This window comes from Pollicipes pollicipes, unplaced genomic scaffold (genome assembly GCF_011947565.3).
Source record: "Pollicipes pollicipes isolate AB1234 unplaced genomic scaffold, Ppol_2.1 Scaffold_3447;HRSCAF=4054_pilon_pilon_pilon, whole genome shotgun sequence".
In the NCBI taxonomy this organism is placed as follows: domain Eukaryota; kingdom Metazoa; phylum Arthropoda; class Thecostraca; order Pollicipedomorpha; family Pollicipedidae; genus Pollicipes; species Pollicipes pollicipes.
The window spans coordinates 22,739,727-22,745,726 of record NW_023596297.1 but is presented as its reverse complement, the minus strand read 5'-3'; positions in this window follow the sequence as shown (position 1 = coordinate 22,745,726).

Below are 6,000 nucleotides of genomic sequence, written 5' to 3'. Positions count from 1 at the left end.
GCACCCATGTCTTTCAAACCTTTTACCAACCCCTGTTCATGTAAGAATTCGCGTCAGCTCATTCTGGTTTGTTTTGAACATTCACATCTTGTTTGAGGCTGTTGATTTTGGCACGCTACCTCAAAGAACGCAGCCAATTGACCCTCGTTCTAGGAGATGGGGTGGCGTAAGACGACTGGCTCTTGCGTAATAACTATTGGATATCTTATGTGCACATTTTGCTCTGATCTACACTTTTGTTGCACCATTCAACTGCCCCATCACCGCAGGAAAATAGTTCAGAATATTTCTTCCGTCCTTCGACCAAGGCAATGCTGCTGGCTATGCTTAAAATGACTAACTTTGCCAAAAAACTTCATGTGTTTTTGCCTCTGGATACAAGCCAACAAATCTGGCTATACCCGCGTTTTTCGTAACGCTTTTTGTAAAGCTGGCGGTGATGCGGCGAATAATGCGAGACAAACCGCCGTTACGGTGCGGACCATCCCGTTAGCATAATAAGGGCACCTTGAGATCCGACGCGTGCTAAGCACTGGGCCTGTTTAAGGCCAAAACGATGTCAAATCATTGGACCATGGAGGGAATTCCTGGAGACAGATAGTCCCATATGGACCGGCAGGAAAAATCACGGCTTTCCAGTCATCCAAATCAATAGTTTTGGTACGCGAACCCAATCTCTCTATGTCCGTTGATGGCGTCTTCAGATAGGAAGGCAGCTGCTTGCGCATCCAGTGAGCAGTTGTGGAACCTCTTCAGTGGCTTGGAAAGTTCTGCTGTTTCAGTTCCGCTTCCAGAATGATTCAAAATGCTCGCCTACGGCCATTACACCGTCGCATTACCCCGAATCGGACCAGGGGATTGGGGTGGGGGTGGGTGGGGGGCGGGGGTCATGGCAGCCGGACTCCCCAGATTTAAATCGATATCGCTCTACTGGGCTGCCTCGTTAGCCAGACGCTTTGCACCTGCCGACCAAATTTGTTACTGATGTGTGGTACTGCGGGGGCTCGGTGGAATACACATACCCTCATTGCCATAGATCCGCTGCTGGTAAAAGGTATGGCGCTTTCCGTAGTCACGCCAGGCCTCATTTGTATAAGCAGTTTTGTCATTGGTGGAGCTTTGCAGCTCCTGGACACCCCCCCCCCCCCTGCATTGCTCACTTTCGTTAGCCTTCCATGCGGGATCCAGGCCGCCAAGTGTCTCTAATAGCATGATAAATAGTGAAAACGCCATAGACCTGGGGGAAATCAGGCATATGCCCCGTCCCCCACTAAGCTCTAAGACACACCCCAGCACATATGTATCTAGTGATTGAAGGCGATAACATCGTAGTTACAACACTGAGGTGATATGGGACTTGGCAATTACCCCAATACAAATTAGTCATAGGGCCATGGCTGATGACAGTGCGTGTACATAAAGAAAGTCAACATACTTCTGATCTATTACCACAGAACCATGTTCCAGCTATGGGCACTATCCTGAGGAAGCCCTAGAATTTACTTTCTCAGCGCAATTTTATCAGGCTATTTAACGGTTTTGAGCAGTGCTTTCTCATTCAATTATTTTGTTCAATAGCCCAAAAATTGCAAACGCATGACGAGTCACACACCTGTTGTACTGGAAACCATCCCCCAGTCCCACCGTTTTGGCGCTACTGCACTGATCCCCCCCCCCCCCCCGCCCCATGTTGGGCGAGCTTCCGCTGTCGGCGGTGTGCGTACCCTGCGCCGGGGGCCGCGTGAGGGTGGCTGACTGCAGTGGCGTAGCCAGGAGTTCGCCCAAGAAGGGCCAAAGCAGGTCATAGGGGACCTTTCTAGCCAAGGGTCCCTCCCCGTCGCTTAGGGCCAATTTTTTGTATCGAGGAAGATCTTGGGCGTGCTATGTTATTTCAATATCTCGTGATCCTTTTATGTTTTAGAAGTCCCACGAGGATCTAAACTATCCAAAATATTGGAACCTTCGGCCTCAATTCCTCTGGGCCCCGCCACGTCCAGGTACTTCAAAACCCACGCCACTGGTGGACTGTAGGTGATCTGCGCCGGTGCACGGGGCCCGCGCTAGGGCGGTGAGATATGGCCAGAGGGAGCCCGTGTGAGGACGATCGGCTCAGGGCCAGACGGGGCCCGCGTGAGGACAGTCGGCTGCGGCCAGACGGGGCCCGCGTACGGGCGGTCGGCTGCGGCCAGACGGGGCCCGCGTGAGGGCGGTCGGCTGCGGCCAGTCTGCGCAGCCGCGGTGAGGGGCGCCGGCTGCGGTGGACAATCAGCGCTCGTTCCGCCTGTCAGCGGAGGCCATATTTCGCGGCTGTAATTGGGCGGCCGCTTACCTGGCGGCGGGAAGCGGCCCGCTAGCGGCGGGAAGCGGCCCGCTGGCGGTCCGCAGACGAGGCCGGGACCGCGACCAGCACGGACTAGGTGACGGACAGCTCGGATCGGGAGCAACTCGGAACTAAACACGAGCTTGACAGCCGCCGTGACAAGGACAAACGACTTGACAGAACACATGGCAGAAGAATCACGAGTCAACGCAGGTTCATGGGCACCAGACCATCGTAATGAGGATGGTATCGGAGGGGACCGCGTGGTAGACGGCTGACCAGTTAGCAAGAGACAAACGACAGACAGCCGACGGAACTGGCAGATCGTGAGCGTCTGATCGACTGCGATGAGGCTGGACCACGTCACGAGGGTGAACCACGTGACGAAGGTGGATCACGTGACGGACCGCTGGTCAAACTGATCTCACACAGAACTGTGATAATGTGTGGTCACGGAGGGGCGGCGGGTATTTCGAGCAAGCCGATTGAAATATGAACGCACTAACAGCCCCACTAACAGTTTTAGTGGGGCTGTCCGTGCACGTTTGGGGATCCAGTGAGATACCACCCATTCATCTTGAATCCATTCACCCTGACAACCCTGTTTATTATTTTTTGGTTTTACTTCTCTTGAACTAAAGCCAGTGCAACCCATGTAAAACAACTATCTATCGCAGCAGTTCATAACAACTTTGGGAAAGGCCTCGAACCACGGGAAAAAACATTGAAACCTTTGGCTACTTTGGAAGACCTGTGGTGGAAATTGCCCCCCCCCCCCCCCTGTTTAAGATTGATATGTCCACCACGACAAAATGTTTGACGGAAGCGTCTTAAGTAGGCATCTGAGTTGCCTAAAAGCATAAACCGGACGATGCATTATGACAATTAAGTATAAGACGTTACGAACTGTGCTTATGTTCGTATTATGCCGGGTATTATGCCTTTGGTATTATGCCTTCGGTATGCCGGGGCATCTCACTGAATTTTGGAACGTTATAGATATGCATGAGCATCACTCGCGTTTGCCGTTGATATTTTGAGCCATCCATTAACGAAACAACATGTTGGATTGCGAGCCCCCAAGACGCAGAACTGTTTAGCATTCGTGGTGTTTACTTCAGTAATGTACAACCTAAGCAAAATTCAAAGTCTCTCAAGGCGTGCTTGATATCCCTAATGTTAATATTTTAAGCATTCGGGACGCCGAGCAACATCTCCAAAAATGAATCTTTGAATTGGGTGCCAGTTATATTGACTATCCATACGTTATTGTACAGTGGGCTTTCCTTCAACCTTCTTCTTCTTTAGAGCGCGATAACCAAATTTTCAAATATTCTGCTTGTCTTGAGACACCGCCTCTCGTCGGCCATTTTCAGTCAGGCAACACAAAGTAAGTCCAGTTGAGCTAGAAATCACGAGGCTGAGATTGCCACCTGCGTAAAAATGCAAGCGGAAGTGAAATATGTACAGGCAAGCTCTCGTCTTTCCGGCATTTTTCATCATTTCACACCTTACAATGCGATCAGTTCTGTCGCTCACGCACCCAGAAATGTTGAGATCCCAACAGCAGATCCCAGTTGAGATCCCAGCACCCAGCCTTTTCATTACACCCGGCCGTCAGATCGTAATCAAAATCCCAGCACCCAGCAAGTTTTTTGCGCCGGCCGCCTAGCTGCTACGACTGTTAAACAGTCACAATGTAACATCCTCACAATGTAACAGCCGACCTGATCCACGGTAATGTCTTGGTGTGGCAGTGATACGCTCAAATGCAAACTGCAGTATACCATGTCAAATAAGTCTTAAGTCAATGCTCTGCGACCTCCATGACGCGAGACAAGTCTTCTTTCTATAAGAGCAGTACGCCCGGAGGCCCCGTGCGACATCGCCGAAACCAGCTGCGCCACGGCGTTTCCCAGGCCTGCCTGGCGTGGCAGACCGCACACAAAGAGTCACCCCCGGCGCGGCCGTCCGGCCGACGATGAATGGGGCGCCAGGCGCGCCGCCGGCGCCGGCCGCCGCCATGTTGTGTCGAGCGCGACGATGAGATCCAGCCGGTCGGTCGCGTGTCGGACCCGGGCCACCGGCGAGGCGGTGGTCGGGGGAGGGGAGCCGTCGCGTGCCGGCCCGCCGCCGGCCCGCTGTCAGCACGCCATCGGCGAGGGCGGGCCCGCCTGAAGGATGGCCCGCCGTCCCCACCGCACTGAGCGCACCTCGTCCGGCCGCCGACCGGAGCTACGGCTTCAGTTACGGATCACTGTCTCCGGCGGGGGAGGGGGGGGGGGGGGGGGCGGCCAGTGGCTCAGAGGCCAACCTTGCCGGAGTTCAGAACTCTGAACACGACTTCCGGCTGGGCTGCGACCGTCAAAAACATAAGGCCCAAAATAAGCAAAATTGCACTGGCGTCATGCCACTCACACCACCCCGCAGCCACAGGCGCCTGACGCTTATAACCTCACACCCAAGGCGTCTGACACTTATAACCCCGTACCCGCAGGCGCCCGACACATCTGTCCTCCGCCTCAAAGTGAAACCCTGCAAATGAGATGACATTTGTCCTATCACGGTACATTAATGTGCATGTGTGCGACACTTTCAAATGGTTTGCGTCATGTGAATTACAGCCTGTAATCAACACCTGTATCCGGTTGGTACTGAGTCCCAAATCGTACTTGGCATGGTATTTGGTACTATCAGAACAATGCTTGTGGTTGGAGTTGGGGTTGTGTACGATTAGACTGCGTGAAAACGAGCAGCACGTTATTTTCTCGGGTCAATTCCTAGTTGTAATTTTGCTTGCTGATATTTCCAACGTGAGCGTTGTCTCAAATTTCCACAAAGCCGGGTTCTTATGTGGGCGTTTCTGAATTCAAATGTGGGCCAGCGATCTCACGTAGGTCGCCCCATCTTTCACTTAGACCTCATTGACCTCCTCAATGCATTCACGCTACATTAACTGAATGCACTCGACCTCCATCTGATCAGTGGGGTCCGAACCACATTCAGTTTTAAATCATCTGGCACTGACTGACCGAAGTCTTTGGTTGCTGGTGCAAATGAGCATCTGGTCCAATTTATACTGTCACAAGAGTCGCAGACCAGGCACCACCAAATGAGCATACAAATGAATGAAAAATCAATCAGCAATATTCACAATTATTCAACGGTTGAAGGTGTCTTCGATGTTTATCATTCTTCTCGATCGATGTGGCGGGTGGCAACCTTGAGTCACTCAGCTGACGCACAGTAGCGCCCTCTATTTTCCAGTGCACTTCCGGCTGCACCGGGCGGCGTTACTCTGTAGCCTTGCGGACAGTTATCTTCGGGTGAGCGCGTCAAGCACTTTTTTGCAAATTGTTGAAAGCTAGCGATCGGTGGAAGTTGTGTGTTTAAGGCCTCACGGCATATAGGTCTGACTGTGTAACTAGACCAATCTGAATGTTATACTGAGTGGTGGGAATGCACGTGTCCTGCGTACGCGACAAAATAGTTGGCATCTGATAGCCAAGGATTTAGGGGGGTACAAGCTTTCTGCAAAGACTAGAGCGCCGCCTCTCCGATCCGCTCACCCACCCACCTGAAACAGGTTGGGACCCGATCGCTTCAGGAGCTCGTTTTTTGCCCGTGGCCTCTATGACCTGCGGCCGGTAATAGTGGCTGCGCTAAGGTCAGTCGATGTC